At 36.3% G+C, this 21,070-nt stretch overlaps 1 pseudogene; it reads left to right on the forward strand.

Annotated features, from left to right (window-relative positions):
* The first annotated feature begins 351 nt into the window (after positions 1–351).
* Positions 352–5,314, forward strand: LOC102419212 (annotated as a pseudogene).
* Positions 5,315–21,070: the final 15,756 nt, after the last annotated feature.

A 21,070-nucleotide genomic window follows, 5' to 3' on the forward strand; every position in this document is an offset into this window, starting at 1 on the left:
GAAAAAAAATTGCTACCCACAGACAATCTTATCACACTTACTTATGTGAAACAGGTGTCTGGACTGATTTGGGGGCTTTGGTTTTATTTTTGTCAGTGTTTAATTCCCTGCCATGCAGATGAGCTTCTTGTGGAGGGATTAATGTGATTAAGCGGCAAAGCAACAAACAAGGTTGTCTGGTGCTAGCCGACTAATCACCTTTGGATTCTGGGCTTTGACAATGAGTGAATCCCTTACACATTTATCAGTCTAAGCATCTGATCTGCACGTGACCGCATTAGTTAAAGGGGAAGTCTAAGATAAAAGTTACAATTTGGATTTAGAAAGACATTTTCTAACCTTAAATTGGAAATGGGTTTCTCAGCTGATGTAAGCATCTTTCCCCCTCCTTATGTTGACAATACAATCTGGCGCAAGTACTTCAGCTTCGGTGGGAAGCACAGCACTGCTGCCAAGATTGAAAGCCTCAAGAAAGATAAACTAGTCAAGATCATACCTTCTCATAGCAACGAGGTTACTTTGAATGCAGAATCTTTTTTTTCTGAGAAGCAAAATGTTCACAGTGAAGGCTTGAGGCTTATAGAAACTCCTTCTGACACCAGTACTATAGTCGGCATATCTCTCACTTGTCCTTGACTTGACACACAATTTGAGGGATTGGAGGTGATTAATAGCTTACTCTCTCTACAGGGTGATGATTACCTCCCTGCAGGTACTATCATCCTAGCGTATTAGTGGTAGTAATGACTGGGATTTATGTAACACCGTCTTAAGGAAGATTGAAAAGTATTGTATGCTTATTATCTTTTCCCTTTGAGGTGCGTGCCAGAATTGTTATTTAGAACATTCTGGTGGGGAAACTGAAGCACTGTATGTAGGGGACTTGTTCTAGGTCCCACTGATAGGCAGTGACAGAAGCAAGGGTAGACCCTTGATCTCCGGATTGCTAACCCATTATTCCTTCAACCCGATTGCTGCTCTCTCTTCATTTTCAAAATGAATAGGAACCATTAGCTTTCACATTTCACCCCAAGCATTGAAAACAACAAAATCTCCTGGCTGTATGAAAATACATTTGTGCACTAGCTTGAATTTGTATTTTAGCATATGGTTCTCTGCATATGGTTTGAGATTCCCTTTTAACAACAACAACAAAAATTATGACGGGATGACCTAACTATGAGTCCTCAAGCTCAGGCATGAGAGCTATTGAACTTTCTTTGTATAGAGCAGTGATGGCGAACCTTCTGAGCTCGGCGTGTCAGCATTTTGAAAAACCCTAACTTAACTCTGGTGCCGTGTCACATATAGAAATTTTTTGATATTTGCAACCATAATAAAACAAAGATTTATATTTTTGATATTTACTTTATATATTTAAATGCCATTTAACAAAGAAAAATCAACCAAAAAAATGAGTTCGCGTGTCACCTCTGACATGCGTGTCATAGGTTCGCCATCACTGGTATAGAGTGACTAAATGCGCACGTTGCCTGTTGGGAACTTGCGTACATGGTGCCAGAGATAGTGTGAACCTCCTTTGCATTTGGGGTTTCCGTTTTTCTTGTTTCGAACTTCCGTAGGCTTTTCTCCCTCATCAATCCCTGTACCAAATAACATGCTCACATGTGACCATAGATGCTGACTAAAAACTCTTTGGTAATTCTATTGGATTTCTTATACAAAATGGGTTATGCCTTTGGTACTGTATGCGTACAACCAAACCCTCTAACACCTAGTTTCTTTTGACTGCCTTTCTTGTGCTAAAAACACAATCTGATAAAGGGAAGAATTTGGTTTGACTCACATTTGGCTTGAAAACATGATGTTGATTAAGGACTCCACCTAGGCATGTTTTGTAGACAGTTAAATAACTCTCAGTTTGAAGTGATTATTTATTGTGCTCTTTATAAAGAGAAGGAAAAGGAAGAGAAGGGAAATTTAGATATATTCGGCATTCATTTTGTGCTGGTCTCTGTCATATACTTTTCATAAATGCTAACATATTCAAACCCCATAAAACCCCCGTTTTAACACAGGAGAAAGTCAGAGAGGTTCAGTAACTTGAACAATAAACTAATAAATGGCAGAGCCCAAATTCAAACACTAGTGTGTCTGATATTTATTAGCCAAACTATACCTAGGGAAACCCTTGGGTCAGTTTAAAAGCTATCAATGAATATCGTGGAAATAATGGAACTAAGGCTCCCTTAAAGGGAAAGCTGTATAAAGAGCCATAACCATGCGTATACTAAATATAATCACAAAAGAAATCTTCCTTAACCCTATAGCTTGTGACATTTGAGAAAAGCTTCTCACCAAACAAACAAACAACACTTTAAAAATAATTGAACTGTTTAAAAATCTTTTGAGATAACTGTAAGGAAACCTGAGGGAAAATGTGTATCCTACGCTCAGTTGCTTGGCAAACTCAAACATCTTTTGGATTCAGACTTTGTGGAGGAGTCAATTGTAGGAGAATCTGGTGCTTTCAGTCAACATATCAGCATTTAGGTAGATTACGTAAAGGAAAAATTATCTGGAAAAGGGAATATTTCTATTGACCAGTTTGCATTTCTAAGCCCTCCATCTCAGATGAGCTCTTTTTTCTAGAGGCGAGGGTTGGACAGAAAGAAACACTCTCTTCCCTTTCTAAAAGGATTTGAGCATAGACTGGGAGAATTTGGAGTATAGTTTATTCCAACTCGTAGCATCAATGGATTTAAATTGCATAAACATTAAATTTGCTGTGTAATTGTTTCTCAAAAAACCCCCACAAAAAACCACAGTAGTATTCAGGCCGAATACAGACTCAGGCCAGAAGACAGTACTAGAATTCGGGGCACCTGGAGGTGAAGAAGTATTCCAGGAGGTGGGAGGAGACCTGGATTCTACCCTACTAGCATTTCTGTTTAGGCTCCAGTAACACAACTAGCCTTGTGCCTCTGAAAATAATATCTGAACTCTGGGTAGGCTGTGGATTGCCGGTGCCTGGGTGACATTTTACTGAATGTTTAATCCTAATGTTGAAGCTATTCATATTCTCAACAGTAGAGGTCCTCAGTACCATAGTTCTTCAACAAAGATGTTGAAAAATTATCCCATCCTTGAATTATTTGGCCTTCATAGCATTTGTGGAACTTAGTCATTTTATGGATACAATTGTCTATTAATAAATCATTAATAAATGAAAAAAATTTAGTCTTTATCTGATCTTGGCTTAAAATGTTACAGTCTTGTGTAATGCCACAATAATGAGTTAACTCAATAGTGGGATAACTGACATTGTCCTAACTCCTCTCAATTCCTTATTCTCCATAGCTAAGCAATCACTAAATCTTATCAGTTCTACCTCCTGTATATTGATTGTGCCATTTCCCATCTCTTTAGCCCCCATGGCCCTAGTTTAGGCCCTTAACTATTGTAACTGTCTCCTACCTAATCTATTTCCAATATTATCTCCTCCTAAACCATTCCCTGCCTATTTTTAAAAATTACCTTTCTAAAATGCCATTTCCCTGCTTAATACTTTCAGTGTTTTATCATCATAACTCAATAAAGCCCAACTTTTTAAAAAATATATTTTATTAATATTTTACAGAGGAAGGGAGAAGGATAGAGAGTTAGAAACATCGATGAGAGAGAAACATCCATCAGCTGCCTCCTGCACACCTCCTACTGGGGATGTGCCCGCAACCAAGGTACATGCCCTTGACCGGAATCGAACCTGGGACCTTTCAATCCACAGGCCGACGCTCTATCCACTGAGCCAAACCAGTCAGGGCAAGCCCAACTTTTCTTAGCATAGCCTGCAAGTTCTTTTATAACCTTGTCTCTACCTCTTCAGCTTTATTGCTTCCTTCTCCCTTCACCACAGCCTTCAAATCTATGTTCCAATCTACACTGAACTAGAACTCTACATAGACACCAAACTATTTCAACCTTTCTGCTTTTAGATGCTGTTTTTCTTTCTAATATTACTATTAATTCTTTTGTCTTCCCTTATTTGCCTGTCAAGCACTTAACTCTTTCTTCACAACCCAGATCTACTGTCTTCTGCTTCTTAAAACCTTTCCTGAACCCCAGGCAAGGTTAGCTATTACCCTCTTTGTGTCAATACTATACTGTGTATACTTTTCCACTAACATATTTCTAATATTAGATTAGATATTTCTTCTGCTAGACCAGTGCTCTGGGGGGAGAGGGGCAATTTTGCCTGTCAGGGGACATTTGACAATGTGTGGAGATGTTTTGATTGTCACAGAAGGGTAGAAGCCCTAGTGGGTAGAAGCCAGAGATACTGCTAAACAGCCTATAACAAAGAATTATTCAGTCAGAAATGTCAATAATACCAAGGTTGAGGTTGAAGGAGACTCAGATTTTGTGCCTGCCTGCTGGCTCTGTGGGGGAAGGGCTCAGTAAAAGAACAGTGGCCTCTGCCAGCACTTCTGTCTGGGAGAAAGCTGCCCCTCCAGCTCTCAACCTGAAGCCAGACAATTCAGTTTCTCCTCATATGTCCCTGTGCCTTTCGAGCTGCTGCTCCAGCACTGGAGCTCAGCAAATGAGTTCAAATCCATGGACCAAACAGAAGAATCCTGGACTAGCACCTTTCCATCTCCACCTCCCAGTTCAAGAAGAAAAGGACATCAACGATGTCTTTCTTTTCCAGGATCTCTTGGAAACTGAGGTTCTAGAAGAGGGAGCCTCTGAAGAATGTGTTTTTCCTCTTGACAGAAAGAGCCCCCGGATCCAGTGCTAAAAAGTGTCACATGTCAATGAAAGGCCTAGGAACCATGGCCTGTGAGAACCCCAACAAGATGAGAAAGTACAAGAAAATTGTCCTAGACCTGCTGGTGCATGGATTGTATGATCCCGTGAGTTCTGAAGTCACCTGCATGAGCAGGAAGACTCTGACCATCATCCTGGGCAAGATCCAGGGGGAAGGTTTGGGCTCTTCATAGACATCACTCTTCAGACCAGGACTCTACTAGATGCCAACAGGGACAGCCTGAGACACTCAGCCTTTGTCTCACTTGGGCAATTGGCTGCTTTTGCTGGGTGGAAATGGAAGAAAATTTTCACCAATCATATTAAGCAAACTCAAGATTCCCTCCTAATCCATTTACAGGATAGAAATCTCCAGGTTGCCAAGGCTTGCAAAACCACATTTCGGGCCTGTTCTCCCTGTCTGAGACAAAGGTGGGAACACAGCTTCCAGAGTGAAGAAGAGCAAAAGAACCTCAAGCTCTGCCCGCAGCTGAGCCACTATCACCCAGTGCTTCTGCAGTACTTCTACACAAATAAAATCCTGTAAACACAGAGCCGCAGGGAAATGCTTCCACATGAGCACACTGCGGGAGCAGGAGCGCTGCTAGTTCCCCTCTTCAAACTCTTCAGACGCTTCTGCTTGCCTCTGGTGACTGTGATAGAAAAGGGGATGTCGGAAGAACAACTGATGGCAAAAATAATACTGCAGAATAGTATAATTATGTCCCAAGTAAATCTAAATTGCTTTCCCTATGTCAATTTCTCCCCATACAAATTTGATGAGAAGGTATGTCCTTTCTTTAAAACATTTAAAGTCTATGTCGATTCAGTGCTTATTTCTCAGTTTTTTCTTTAAGTTCAATGCTGTCACTTATCTTTCGGTTTTAATTTTATTTTAATTTCTGAGCCATAGGAGAATAACATTACCTTAAGTATTTAAAAAATTTGCTATTGATACATTGTCATTTGCTACTGATTCCTTTTCTTGATAAGACCTATTTAAAGTTGGTCAAAATACCAAGAAGTTTGGAGGGGTATATTTAGCTTCTCATAATCATCAACAGTCATTGTCTCCAAGATCATTCCAAACAAGAATTAATAAAGAGAAAAAATCTATAAAGTATGTGTTGAAAAACCTCAGGGTGATGGTAACATATGGAATAATAAGAAGTAACATTTATAATTTATTGAGTGCTAAGTGCTGTGCAAGTATTATTTAATACAATAACCCTATGAGAAAGGTACTGTTATTATCCTCATTTTATAGATAGAAGACTAAGTCACAGGGAAGTTAAAGTAACTTGCCCAAGATGACCCCAATAAACAATGGATCCAAAATTCAAACCCATATGATCTGACTAGTACCACATAGTACACCATGTGGTACTACCTGTTATAGAATAATTGATTGATAGGTTAGAAATGTAAAAAAATAAACAAATAGTTCCAAGGTTGAAAAACTATGCCAGACTATAAACTTGTGCCTTTTTTCACTTGGGATCCTCAGAACTTAGAACAGTTCCAGACAGAAATTAGGCACAAAATAAATACTGGTTCAGTGAATGAAAAATTCTGTAATATTCTAAGATTCTTTGAGGAAATAGCCAGAGCTCAATTCAATCAAGTTGTAATTTGAAATTTATTTTAAAATTTCCTTCATAATGCATAGAAAGATGGGATTAAAATTGTGATCTGATTATACGCTACTGCCTTTTCCCAAAAAATTATAAGCCCCACTAGTGTGGCTCAGTGGTTGAGCATCAACCTATGCACCAGGAGGTCATGGTTTGATTCCCCATGAGGGCACATGCCCAGGATGCAGGCTGGATCCCCAGGAGGGGGTGTGCAGGAGGCAGCCAATTGATGATTCTCTCTCATCATTGATGTTTCTGTCTCTCTCCCTCTCCTTTCCTCTCTGAAATCAATAAAAGCATATATTTTAAAAAAATTATAAAATGCAAGAAAACATATATTAAAAAGAAGGAAAGGTTAACCAGATTACACATTTTGAAGAATCTCTGAAAGAGAATGCAAAGGATAAGAGGAAATAATCCAAGAAATAATAGAAGAAAGTTTTCTAGATCTAGAGGAAAATACAAGTTTTCAGTTAAAAGGGCCTACATCATCAGAATACCAAAGGTAAGGTGAGGGAAAACAAGTAATCTACAAAGAAATAGATATCAAGTAGGCATTGTATGTTTCATTACTAAGGCTAGATGCCAAAAGATAATGAAACAATATCTCAATTTAATCTTGGATTGCCAGACCCAACATGGTAAAGATGTCAGTTACCCTCAAATTGCCCAGAGGTTTAATGCAATCCCAGTCAAAATCCCACTAAGTATTTTCCATGGAAACTGACCAGCTGATTATCAATTGTTTATTGAAGAGAAACTGAATGAGACCATAAGGGAACTATTTGATACGTGAGGGGGCTATACCCTTGCCAGATATGAAAATATACTGTAAACCTATGATAATTAAGACATTGTGACAGTTGTGCAAGAATAGACAATTAGATTAAGGGAACAAATACAGAGCTCAGAAACTGAAGCATTCATCCAAAGAAACTTAATTTATGATAAAAATGGTATTTCAAATGTGTGAGAAAATACTGCTGAGGTAATTACTGTCAATTTAGAAAAGTAAAATTAAAGCATATCACCATCTCACATAAAATACAAAACTAAATTCTAAATAGATTAAAAAGCTAAATATATAAAATATCACAAAAAGTATAAAAGATTATTCTAAATTTGGTCTGTTGAAGTCCTTCCTAAGCATGATGAAAATTTTAGAAGCCATAAAATAGATTGACAGTAAATAAAAAATTCTGTACAACTGAAAACACATCGTTTTTTAAAATGACACAAAAGTAAGCTTTTATAAAATTGAACTGTGTACTCACCATATGTAAATTTTACCTCAATTTTTTAATGAAAATGGAAAGAAAAATGGCAGGGAGAAAATATTTGCAACATATCTAATAAATAATGGGAACATTCAAAATATAAAGAGTAGTACAAAGCAATTAAAGAAATCATAGACCAAGAATAAAAAGGGCAATTGACAGAAAAATAAAAATGACCAATTAAAATTTGAAATGATGTTCAAATGCACGAGTAATCAGGAAAAGCAACAACGAGATATGGTCTTTTTGCTCATCTGATTGACTAAAATAAAGAAAAAGAGGTACTATCCACCACTGATGAATATAAGCAATAGGCAGGCACTCGCCGAAACCGGTTTGGCTCAGTGGATAGAGCGTCGGCCTGCGGACTGAAAGGTCCCAGGTTTGATTCCGGTCAAGGGCATGTATCTTGGTTGCGGGCACGTCCCCAGTGGGAGATGTGCAGGAGGCAGCTGATCGATGTTTCTCTCTCATCGATGTTTCTAACTCTCTATCTCTCTCCCTTCCTCTCTGTAAAAAATCAATAAAATATATTTTTTAAAAAAAAATAGGCAGGCACTCACATGAATCATTGAGAACTGGTGGAGTTTGGAAGGTGATTTTAAGTTCTCATTAACCATTCTCATCAACTGATCACTTCGGTTTCTTTTTATCCTAGATGAATATTTGTACCTGTATATGGTAAAATATGTATGAAGATGTTTATTGAAGCATTGTTTATAATAGCAAAAAACAAGAGAGAAATATAAATATTCATGGAGCTAAGTAGACTTTGGTTCTGTGGATTCATGAAATGCAATCTCATAAGAAGGATACATCAAACTCTTAATAGTAGTTACATCTTGGAAAAGGAGTAGAACTGGGCATAGTAAAAGGAAGAAAGAACTATTCAATATTTATGTTATCTATTTACATATTTTTATAAAATTAATGAGACTATGTTTCTTGTATAATTTAAAATTTACATAAATGTTTGCAGTGACGCTCTTATAAAAGCAATTATGTTTATTATAAAAAATTTAGAGACAGAAAATAAAATAAATATTAGCCTTTTACCCCCCAGAAAACACTATTAATATTTTTATATATACCTGCCATTTTTTATTCACATATATGCATTTAAAAAATAAAAATGGTATTTTATATTGTGATCATCTGCCCTAACATAAAAATATTTATGTGCACTATTCCTTTTAAAAGGATATATATTCCTTCATTTGTTCAATAAATACTAGGGGCAAAATGGTGAATAGAAGTAAAATGTATTTAATCAATCTTCTGTTGTATTTTTAATTTTTCCCAATATTTCTCAGTGTTCTATAACAAAATTCTTATTGTAATTATTTCCTGAGACTAGATTCCTAAATTGCTAGAAGTGTTGTTGCTAGATCAAACATCATGTGCATTTTCTAGGTCTTTGATAGGTATTTCCAAAAGCCTTTCAGTAAACTATTATTTAATACCTACCAGTAGCACATGAGAGTACCAGTTTCGTATTGCCCTGGCCAATTGTAATTCTTAAAAATATGAATTTGATAAGTTAAGTCTGGGATTCTGTTTTTACATAAACTTATTGATTCTTTGATTGTGAATAAATTAATATTAAAGATATTAACCCTTTGACAGTATGTTGCAAATACACACAAACATTTTAGCCCCAAGCCATAAAATGAGATTACATTTGATTGCCTTTAGAGGTCTCAGTAATATTAGTTGCTTAAAAATGCTATTAAGCATGTATTATGTATTGTGTATATGTGTTTGTATATGCAATACATCATATACAAAAAATAACATTACCATCTTGGCTTGTGATTGATTCACAAATCCCGTTTAGAAAAATAACTATTTTCAATCAATTAATGATGTTTTAAAAATTAAAATATTTTCTGGAAAACTCCATTTTGGGGGAAAGCTTTCTCCATGAGAGATTAAAATCTGTCTTAGACTTTTACATGGATTAAGTTTTAAATTAGCATAGAAGAATAACAATATGAATCAATTTGATCAAAGAAAAAGTGTCACTAATTATTTAAACAAGACACTTATAACAGGGATTTAAAGGCAAAGAAGCGGATTTCCCTTGCATGTGGATCAAATCAGAAGTATCCCATAATTGACTCTTTACAAGACCCTGCTTCAGTATAATGGACTAGATATTAAAGCTCTAAGTATTTAAAGCTAGTTTCCGTCTTTCTCTAAATGGAGGCCCGCCACTAAGAGCTATTTTACAAGTCTGACACATTAGCTACATCACGGGCAAGACACAGGCTCTGCTTCTAGGGTCCGGAATTTCAAGTGCTTTCAATAGTTAAATGGTGTGAAATGGGTAACATTGAACCTGTGAGAAGCAATGAGTGCCTAAAAAATAAATTCCAGATGGCAAGGTTGATGGAAAGGGATATAGATACTGTAATGGTTCTTTCAATGAATTAATTCCAAAAAGAGCTCATACTTCTTTTTTTTTTTTTTTTTTAGCCAACTTACTATTTGTACATGACTTTGGGGTGGGGGACTAATTTTCTCCCTTCAATATATTATTTAACATTGTTTGGAAACAAAGGAGGTTTTGTAAACTATTGCTGTCAGATCAAACACAGCGGTAGAATAAGAGGAGTCATATAAGTATTTTATAACTTTCTTAGAGCAGTAAAGTCAAAGGGTCAAGTCAAGACCACAGCTCTTCCTTACAGTGTAATGCTAAACTAAATAGCTAACTGCTTCCTACTTTATTCCCATTACAGAATGGAGGTTTCGATGCCTACCACTAGAGTACATTACTCAGGAAACATAATGTGTTTTAATGTATCTAGGTGTTTTGATCTTACAGCATTGTTAGTAGTTCACATACAAAATAACTCTGAAGAAGCATTATAGTGTAGTGAAAAGGGGTTTAATGTTGGACTAGATGTGGATTCAAATCCCAAATTTGCTACCTAGTAAATTTGTGACCTGGTTCAGATTACTTAATGCTGGGGCCTCAGTTTTCTCACTTATAAAACGGAGATAATAGTTATATTATTAGATGTGTTAGGAGGATTATGAAATTCAGGGTCTGAAAGCACAAAGAGTGGCTGAAAAATCATGGCTACTATTATTTTTTTAAATATATTTTTATTGATTTCAGAGAGGAAAGGAGAGAGAGAGAGAAATATCAATGATGAGAAACAATCATTGGTTGGCTGCCTCCTGCACGCCCCACATTGAGAATCGAGCCCACAACCAGGGCATGTGCCCTGACCAGGAATCCAACTGTGACCTGGTTCATAGGTTGATGCTCAATCACCGAGCCACGCTGGTCGGGCTCGTGACTATTATTATTCATAGCAAATGCTTGTTGAAATAATTTTCTTGTGATTTTTCTTCCCAGTAATAAAAATAAAAACTAATTGGTACCAAAAAGAGGTCCTAGTTTGATACTCAAATACTGGCCATTCTTTCTCTTGTACAGAATGCAGAATTTTGGAAAATATATATTTGCTTCTATCATCCAATATAAGGAATGGAATTGAGCCAAAGCAATACCCTGTTTTTTTTAAGTTCTAGCTTCATATCTTACCAAACATAACTGCAAAAACCAACAGCTCCAAGGGACTGCGGGCTTCCATTGGAGTGAGTCACCTTGGCCAGTGGAGAGGGACTCATGCAGCTCCCACTGCTCCATTTGGCAGTGACTACTCATAAGTGAAAGGTGCTGGAAGAGTCAGAATAGGGATCTGGCTCTGACTCTGAAGTTCTCCGTTTTGACTCTATTTTTATGGTTTAGATCTTGGCTATAGTAAACTCCAGATTGAATAGATGCCTCAAAGATACATCTGAGACCAGCGTTTAGCCTTAAGTAGCAGTCAAGTTGCCTGCAGATGCATTTTTTGAAATGGGGCATAGGAAGGGTGGGTGTCCCCCCCCCCCAAATGTCAGGCATCAAGCAGCCTCACAAATCATTTTTACGTGGCTTCCTGGAATTTTGTTTTTGGCAAATCCTTTAACAGAGGATTGACTCATTTGTGAATTTCTTCAAAGGAAGGATTTTGCAGGTAGCTCTTCATGAGGCCTGCCACCTCCTAGGATTTGGGAGAAAGAGAGTTTTAAAAGAGTAGAGATGTTTACTTTTGAGAAGTCATTGTTTGGTACCTGCAGCCATTAGCTCAGTAACTAAACTGCTGGCAACGTCTGGAGTAAAAGTATGTGTCTGTGTCGTCCTGTACTTCAGCCTTTATGGGTTTGAGATCTCAGAGCTGAGCTGGCGTCCGAAAACTGTGATGTTTCAGAATCTCATTAGCATTATTAGTAAATAGACATGGTTCCATGTTAACCTAAGAGTTGATTGTGGCTTATTTTATAATTATGAATTCTGTTGTATGATGTGTACCTTGAACGCAAACCATTAAGACATTCTGAAATTATTTTTTGTCCCTTCATGTTGGCTTTTTAAAATAAAAATAAAATGTGTAATTTAGATGGTGTGTGCCTCTATCTAGGTTAAAACATAAGCAAATCTACTTAGCCAAAAAGCCAAATTTATTCTCATTTTATTAGGCAGGTGGTGTACATATTAGATGATTTCCCTCTCGGGTTTTACATTTATTTCATGTGTTTTTCTCCAAAGAACAGGAGTTATTCTGTCAAAAGTGGGGAGGTGAAACCTCGGTTAAGGGGATACTGCAAATTCTACCCTTTCAGCAGAAGTAATTTATAGTTTCATAATATTCCAGAGTTTCTCTTTGTCTTTTACATGACAATTTATGACCATGGTATTTTCATGTTTCCCTTTCTCCTTGCTACAAGCCTGAACAAATAAACAGTGTGCACACAGGGTCTGTTTCCCCTTGCTATTTTCCAGGTATCGTTATTTTTTCTTCCCCTGAGCTCAGGTGACGTAAGCTGGATTCCTCATTGCATTATTTTAATCCAGAAGGCACATAATGTGAAACTTAACTAGTGAGAATGAGGTTTTGTGCGATTTTGCCTAATGCTATTCTTGAATGCAATTCAATTCTTAAAATCCAATATTCTGAATATAGAAAAAAAGTTATTGGCCATCTAGAGAATATATTTATATCATTGGTATACCTAAAGAATGACTTTTTAGACATTTGTCCTTGGGCTTTTAGAAATGTATTATGACATATACAAAGCCATATAAAACAATTATGCAACAAACACCTCTACTTACTGCCTAACTTAAGAAATGGAACCTTAGCAATAAAATCAAAGCCTCCTGTGTGCTTCCCTCCCCATTTGCATCCTCCTTCCAGTCCCTTAGAGGAGGGAATCTGGTGTTTATCATTTCCAGGCATTTCTGTATATTTTTAATACCCATGTATGTGTCCCTAAACAATACATAGTAGTAATGTTTATTTTAAAAACTCTATATAAGTGTTATCATACTATGTGTATTCTTAGGAAGTTTGCTTTTTCTCAACAGGTTCTGTGTCACTATCTCATCTGCACTTAGTATTATAACACTTTTTAATTTTTGTTAATCTGATAGATATGAAATATCCCATTTCCCTGATTTCTTAGGGAGGTTTAATATCTATTCATTTATTGGCCATTCATGTTTCATCTTCTGTGAAATATAAACTTGTATCTTTTCTCTTTTAGGGAGACAGGGGAAATTATTTTTCTTTTTAATACAGATTTGTAGAAATTCTTTATATATCCGGAACACTTACTCTTTGTTGGTTCTGTGTATTACGTCTCTTTTTCTAATTGATATCTAACCTGTTTACCTTTTCTATGGGGTGTCATTTGATAAACCAAAATTTTAATATTTAAAATAGTCAAATTTATTAATCTTTTCTTTGTAATTTATGCTCTTTGTGTCTTAATTACTATCACTTTATAATAGATCTTGATTTTTGTTGGGACAGATTTCTCTACCTTGTTTTTTAAAATTATGCTCTTGGGTTTTGAAAGTATAGTTATTCCTGGCTTTTCTAATAGTGTGACTTTACTTTGAATATAAATTTCTACCATCTGATGATGTCAACAAATGGGCTGAATATATCTTTCCTGCCTCTGCTCCTCCCCTATCCCATTTCCATTTCAGCCTTTCTTCTGCCCTCTCTGGTTTTCAGCAAAATATAAAATATTATGGTTATTTCTATAAGGATTGCCAAATAAATGATTAGTTACTCTATAAGAAGCCAGGAAACATAAATTAAAAATTTTTAATGCTAAAAGGAATGAGATTACTGATTTAAACCTTTTCATAGATGATAAGATGGGAAATTTTTTTAAACTAAATTGAATTTCTCTAAGCAGTAAAAAAAACTAAGCCATGATCAAGATTTGGATTTAGACAGTTCTTCCTCTTACCAGCTACATTATTCAACCTCTCTAAACTTTGGTTTTCTCATCTGTAAAATTATTTCACAGAGTTTTTGTAAGCATTAAATGTTAAATATCCTGCATGATTAATGAAATATGGTAGGCACCTAACAATATTATTCTTTCCCTACCTCCATCCTAACCCTTGCCCTTGATGGCAAGCACAATGCTATGGGAATACAATTTTAGAGGATTTGGTAATGCCTCAGCTGAACTTGAAGAATATGTGGTAGTTAGAAGTAGGGAAGGGCCAAGGAACATTCTAGGCCCAAGGAACAGCATGTTTGGGAGAAGGTCATAGTTTAGTGTCCGTGTAGGGCACAGCTATCTTTTGATAATTAAGAAAGAAAATGACTTCTGAGGCTTCTCTGCAGGTTATGTGCTTTGGTGATGAGTTAGAACAAAGGGGTTGACCCTCTCAATGAATTTTAGACTTAACAAGTTTCTCATTAAACATTTCAATTGGCTGTGAGTATGTGAGAGCAAAGGTGGTATAGAATAGTGAATTGGAGAGACCCTGGGAAGTCATATGATCCTTTCAGGGGTCCATAAGGCAAAAGTATTTTTTAAACAAAACTAAACCATTATTTGCCTTTTTCACTATGTTGACATTTGCACTGATGATTCAAAAGCAGTAATAGATAAAACTGTTGTTACAAACTTGTAATAGTAGTCATTGCATTCTTCACCAACACCCACTCACTGTGACGAGAAAAACAAAACACAACAGTGACAAATACAAACATCCAGTTTCATTTGAGAATATTATTGATGAAGCAGAAGAAAATATTAATTTTATTTAATCTCAACTGTTGAGTACAGGATGATTTTAACGGTCTGTGTAACAAACAGTAGCTAAAGCACTTTTGCTGTGTACCAAAGTACGATGGCTGTCTAAGGGAAAATTATTATGCAGTTGTTTGAGTTGCAAGTTGAACTAGATGCTGCTTTTCACAAAACTTTATTTTTACTTGAAAAAATTACTGACAGACAAGTTATGGTTACTCAGATTTGGAAGGCATTTTCTCAATGAGAAAAAAGGGAGCCAAATACAGTATTTGTTGCCAGTGATTAAAGTCCAGTTTCCAAGTAAAAATAGAATTTTGGAAAACTTGAAGACATTTTTTTTATCATTTCAATAGTGATATTAACAAGTGTGATTTTTTTGATATTGTATAATGAAATGTGCCAACATTTGTAACTCAATTAATAAATATTTTCCAAATTACCAATGAATAATGGTAAAGAATCATTCATTGGTAAAATATCCATTCATAGTGCATAAGAGACCAATGGTTTTAACCTAACAAAGAAGTTTATTGATAAGATTTCAGATTCTCCCTTGCAACTAATATTTAAGAAACTACCACTTGTTAATTTTTGATGTATCATCAAAGAAAAATAGCTACAATTATCTCAAAGGTTATTTAAAACACTTATCCCTTTTTTCACTATATGTCTGTATGACGCTGCTTTTTCTTCATATGCTTCAACTAAATAGTTTCAAAACAAGTCATATGAAGAAGCAGATACCAGAGTCCCTTGCTGTCTTCTATTAAACCAGACATTAAAGAGATTTGCAAAGATATAAAGCATTACCATTCTTCCTGCTATTTTTGTTTTGTTTAGGAAAATAATAGTTTTTAAGTTAAGTATTATTCATATAAACATGTAATAGCTTATATTTTAAAAATAATTTTTCTCAATTCTAGTTTCTAGTACAGTAAACACTGATAGACATAACTCACATATATAATAATTCTTTGGGTTCCTCAATTATTTTTAAGACTCTTGACACCAAAAAAATTTGAGAACTGCAGGTGTAGAGGGAGAAGAAACTTTGGGATTTAAAGAATGAGGTAACAGACTTTGGAATAATCAAATTAGAATTAAAGGTGGGGGTTGAAGACAGTAGGTGTTCAAACTGTGAATTAGTATGGTTGATGGATTGTGTTGAATAAGAGCAGGACTCTGATGTAGTAAAGATAGCACAGTGTTTTATTTTTTTAAACTTACTGGAGTCAGAACTGATTTCTCCTAATTCCACCGTTAAGCAACAGTTACTTCAAGTCAAGTAACAAGAACTCACTTCCTTTTAGGACTGCCAGATTTAGCAAGTAAAAATAATACAGGACACCCTGTTAAATTTGTAGTTCAGATAAACAATAAATAATTAGTATAAGTATATTTTAAATATTGCATGGAATTCAAATTTAACTGAGTGTCCTGTATTTCATCTAGCAGCCCTACTTCCTTTTTTAGGTCTTAATTTTCTCATTAGTAAAATGAAGATATAGACTAAATTCCTATAGCTTCCCTTGTACTGATGCTGATCTTTGATGATAAAAATTAGGAATATATAGTGTGTTTGCATGCATGTGTTGATATAAAATTGAAAAGGTCCTTTCTTGAGAAAGAGTATCCTTTATTTTGAGGTTGTTCTTCTATCTGACTAATTCATAACTTAGATACCTACCATCTTCAACCCCACTTCTAATTCTAATTTTATTATTCCAAATTCCATTACTTTCTTTCTTAGAGCCTAAAATTTCTTCTCCCTCTACACCAGGTGTTATCATTTTTTTTGGTCTCAGAGTGTTATAATATCCCCCCCCCTTTTTTTCCATGAGATGACGGCTTTTGTTTTTCAAATGTCCTTTTTTGGGAAAAAATGTATAGTTAATTCTTAAAATTGTTTTGAAATTTTACTTGTATATAGATAGCATCCAAAATATTGGAAACCCCTGTACCAGATGGCATCTAAGTTTTCTCCCAGCTTTCACATTCTATGGACTTCGCCTTTGCAAGTCAAGAGACATGAGAGGCACACAGACTCTTCCACCTGACATCCTGCACTACTCAAACATAATTTCTTTTCTAAGCCACATTTTCCTCAATATGTAATAGTGAGAGACTAATTCGTGCTCTCCTCTCCTGTTAGTTACTGGGAGAATGAAGAAGTCATGCCTGGAAAGTGCTCTGAGCTCTTCAGAGAAGTATGTAGAAGGGGAGGAAAGGACCATTACCCTCTATTGGGAGCAATAGTTGAGTTTTTAGGATGACCTGAAAAGCTGAGAGTATATTTAAACTATTATTTTTGATTTGCACATCTTCAGTTTGCTCCTTAACAATATGTTTGCTATGATTTCAGGAATTTTGTGATCTTAGTTCAGTGTTGACATTTTACATCCATCCCAGGACTCTAGGTACTCTTTAAGGAATGCGTATTTAATGTAGTAGAGAGAAAAACCCACAATCACAGTGAATCTAAGAGCCAAAAAGATCAGCCTTTTGTATTGGCTTCCAATACTGGCCTTAAACAATATGACTCATTTTTCTGGAAACACCTGTCAACTTAAAACAAGCAAAAAGGACAAAGCCAGAATCCTCTTGAGTTACTGAATAGTTAGTCAGACATCATTTCTATTCTTCCAGATTTATCATTGCTTCTTTTTCTGTACAATTTCTTAGACTAGCCTTTCACCAAAAATAAAAGCTGGCCCTGCATGACTCAGTTGGTTGGAGTGTCATCCCATACACCAAAAGGTTGTGGGTTTGATTCCAGATCAGGGCACATACCTAGGTCGCGGGTTTGATCCCTGGTCAGGGCACGTACGGCAGACAACCAATCCATGTCATGTTTCTTTCACATTGATGTTCTCTCTCTCTCTCTCTCTCTCTCTCTCTCTCTCTCTCCTCAGGAGAGGATTTAAAATAATAATAATAAAATAAAAGCTAAATACAATGCATTATGGAGAGAGAATTCTTAATCCAAAGCCCCAGAGATTACCTGACTTGATTATTACACATACTCTGTATTCACAACCAAAATAGACTTCTTTTTAAAGGGAATCCAATTTCCAATGGGTTTAACCTAGAAAAACAGCAAAAAGCTAATAAAAGTTCGGAGGCTGGTCCAAGGAAAGCATTGTGGCTGCTACACGTTTGGAGGCCTGACCCAGCGGAGAGGTTTGGAAGGGCTGCCAGTTTGTCTAGTGAATTTGCTGTTCTCCGGGATGTGGGGTGGGCACCTGGTAGACTCCTGGCAAATTCTTGTCCAGGAATAAATTATACTAATTGTGTTCCTGTATGAGCAAAACTTGGAATTATTGAGATGCTGGCGTTGTTAACAGACTTAATATTTGGAAAGAGTATTGGAGGATAAGTTGTTCTCCAGCTTCTTTCTACTCCCTCTTCACCACCAAATTAGGGTTGTGGCAAATTCATATTTTGTGGCACATCTGAGAACCAGGTTTTTTCAGAAAAACATATTTTAAATGCATAGAATAATGGCTACCACTCCCCTATCTATTCTCTACCATAGTATCCCACACTAGGGATTTTCAGGTATTTTACTCAGGAGGTAGAAACTGCAATCACTATTCAAACTTGAGTTGATTTTTCTCTTGTCAGTATCTGGATAATCTCAGCAAGCATCAGATGGTGACGACATTTCCTTTTTCTCTCTCATATTTATGAGATCTCTGAATCTGGTGCTCAAAGTTCTATTGTCAGGTTTAGCTCCTTCTGTGTACATATGTGTGGTATTTCATGGTAGACATTACATCTACATACAGTAGAGGGTTCTGATCAGGAATTCCTTCTTTTTCTGGGTTTCAACCTTGTTTTCCTCATTATCAGCTGGATTGACTAAAGACAAGGAGGTCATACAAATTTGGCTATTAAAACTATTAAAATAAGCCCTACCTGGTTTGGCTCAGTGGATAGAGCATCAGCCTTCGGACTGAAGAGTCCCTGGTTCGATTCCTGTCAAGGGCACGTACCTCTGTTGCAGGCTCGATCCCCAGCCCTGATCAGGTGCGTGTGGGAGGCAATCAGTCAATGTGTCTCTCTCATATCCATGTTTCTCTGTCTCTCCCCCTCCCTTCTACTCTCTCAAAAAAAAATAACAAACTATTAAATTGAGATGGTTTTTGTTTTTTTTTTCTCTTTCTAGATTAGGACCTTGTATGTCCCAATATTTCTCTGAATTGCAAGTTTTTTTGGCTGCTTCTCCATATCTTAGAAAAATTGATTGCATACCCTCTAGGAGAGAAGTTCTGCCTAAATAAGCATAATGAAAACAATTATGAAACATTATTATCTCCAAGGAGGAAAATAGGCATCAAGTATAAAATAGTAAGCATCACTATGTAAAAAAGTCTCATGGCAGATTGATTCTGCCATGAAATATCTCATTTCTAGTATATTATGCACCTGGGATCCTAACATCATTAGTGGCTTGGGAGAGCAAAAGTCAAAAAGAGAAGTTTGTGTGTAAGATGAACTCAGCCTGTTGGATTATGGTAGGCCTGAACCACTGAGAAGGCAAGGGTTCCAGACCAGCTTCAGAGAACTTGCCTCTCTGCTGCCAGGATGAATCTATCAGACCTTTCACCTGGACCATAGGAAAAAAATCAACAACTATTATCATTAAAACAAAAACCACCTCATATTGAGGGCCTGCCAGGTGCCAGTAATTATGGATATGTTATTCTGTTCTGCTAGAGACGGAATTGAATCTGTACAAATGGCCAATATGCACTTGAAAAGATGATCAACATCATTAGCCATCAGAGAAATGCAAATCAAAACCTCAATGGGATACTACTTCACCTCAACTAGGGTAGCTAGAATTTAAAAAGTCAGATAATAACAAGTGTTGGATTGGTGAGCTATGTGGATAAATCAGAGCCCTCGTACACTGCTGGTGAAATGTAAATAGCGCAAACTGGAAGTTTCTCAAACCATATGTTATTATATGACCCAGCAATTCTACTACTAGGTATATACCCAAGAGAAATGAAAACATATGTCCACACAAAAACTCATACTCCAATATTTATAATAATGTTATTCATAATAGCCAAAAGGCGGAAACAACCCAGATGTCTATTAACTGATGAATGGTTAAATTAAAATAATATATGCATACAATGGAATATTATTTGGCCATAAAAGGGATGAAGTACTGATGCATGCTACAGCATAGATGAAACTTAAAAACATTATGCTAAGGGAAAGAAGCCAGTCATAAAACAGTATACTTTGTATGACTGCATTTATATGAAGTGTCCAGAAGAGGCAAATATATAGAGACAGAAAGTATTTAGAACTTGCCTATGGCTAGGGTGCGTGGGGGATGAAGGGGTGATAGACAAAGGATACAGGGTTTATTTTTGAGCTGATGAAAATATTCTAAAATTGAATATGGTAATGGTTCCACAGTTTGTGAATATATTAAAAATCATTGAGTTGCACTCTTTAAATAAGTGAATTATATGCTTCAATTTCAAGGCCTGTGCTTCTTTACATTAAAAAAAATTATGACCAAACGGTAAAGAGTTTAGTCAATGATGACAATGAGTGGGAGGAAGGGAAATGGAGAGGGTGGTTAAAATCCACAAACGTCTATTGAGAGCCTGCTGTATGTTTTGTGCTAGGCTTTCTAGGGGAAACAAAGATGAATAAGATATGATTTTCTTGTTCCTAAAGAGTTTACATCTAGGAGAAATTTGATAGAGTAAGTGTCCAAGCTACTTGGGCTGAAGAGATGGAGGGAGAATAGAATATCTGTCCTGGAGTTTCTTGGCAAACTTGTATATTTCACAAGGTTAAAAACATTTAAACATACTAACCCGAATGGTTATGTTCCCAACACTGGGTGATAGGTGGCTCTTTTTTTCTTCTCTGGTCAGGTCCATCTAAACTTTTAGAGTTTAGACCCTCCAACAAATGCAAACATCTGTTTATATTACGTGATTCTTCTTTCCTCTCTTTCTTTTTTTCTTCATCATCTAGTGTTGATCTCCCACATCTAAATAGAAGGCTCAGAGTAGAGTTCTTCCTGACCCTAATGATATCAGCCCTATCTCCTAGGACAATCAGAGTTTACCCTTTGGAGCTCCAAATTGGCCACTGGTGGTGCACAAGGCTTCTGTAGCCTTTTCTTTTTTTTTCTTTTTTTTTAATAGAGCCAGTAATGCTCTGGATGACTCTGCGGTTAACTCTGGTCTGACCCTGCAGCCCAGTGGTTTTATTAGCTGTATGTTTGGCTCT

The sequence above is a fragment of the Myotis lucifugus genome, unplaced genomic scaffold, assembly GCF_000147115.1.
Source record: "Myotis lucifugus unplaced genomic scaffold, Myoluc2.0 scaffold_99, whole genome shotgun sequence".
NCBI classification, from domain to species: Eukaryota; Metazoa; Chordata; class Mammalia; order Chiroptera; family Vespertilionidae; genus Myotis; species Myotis lucifugus.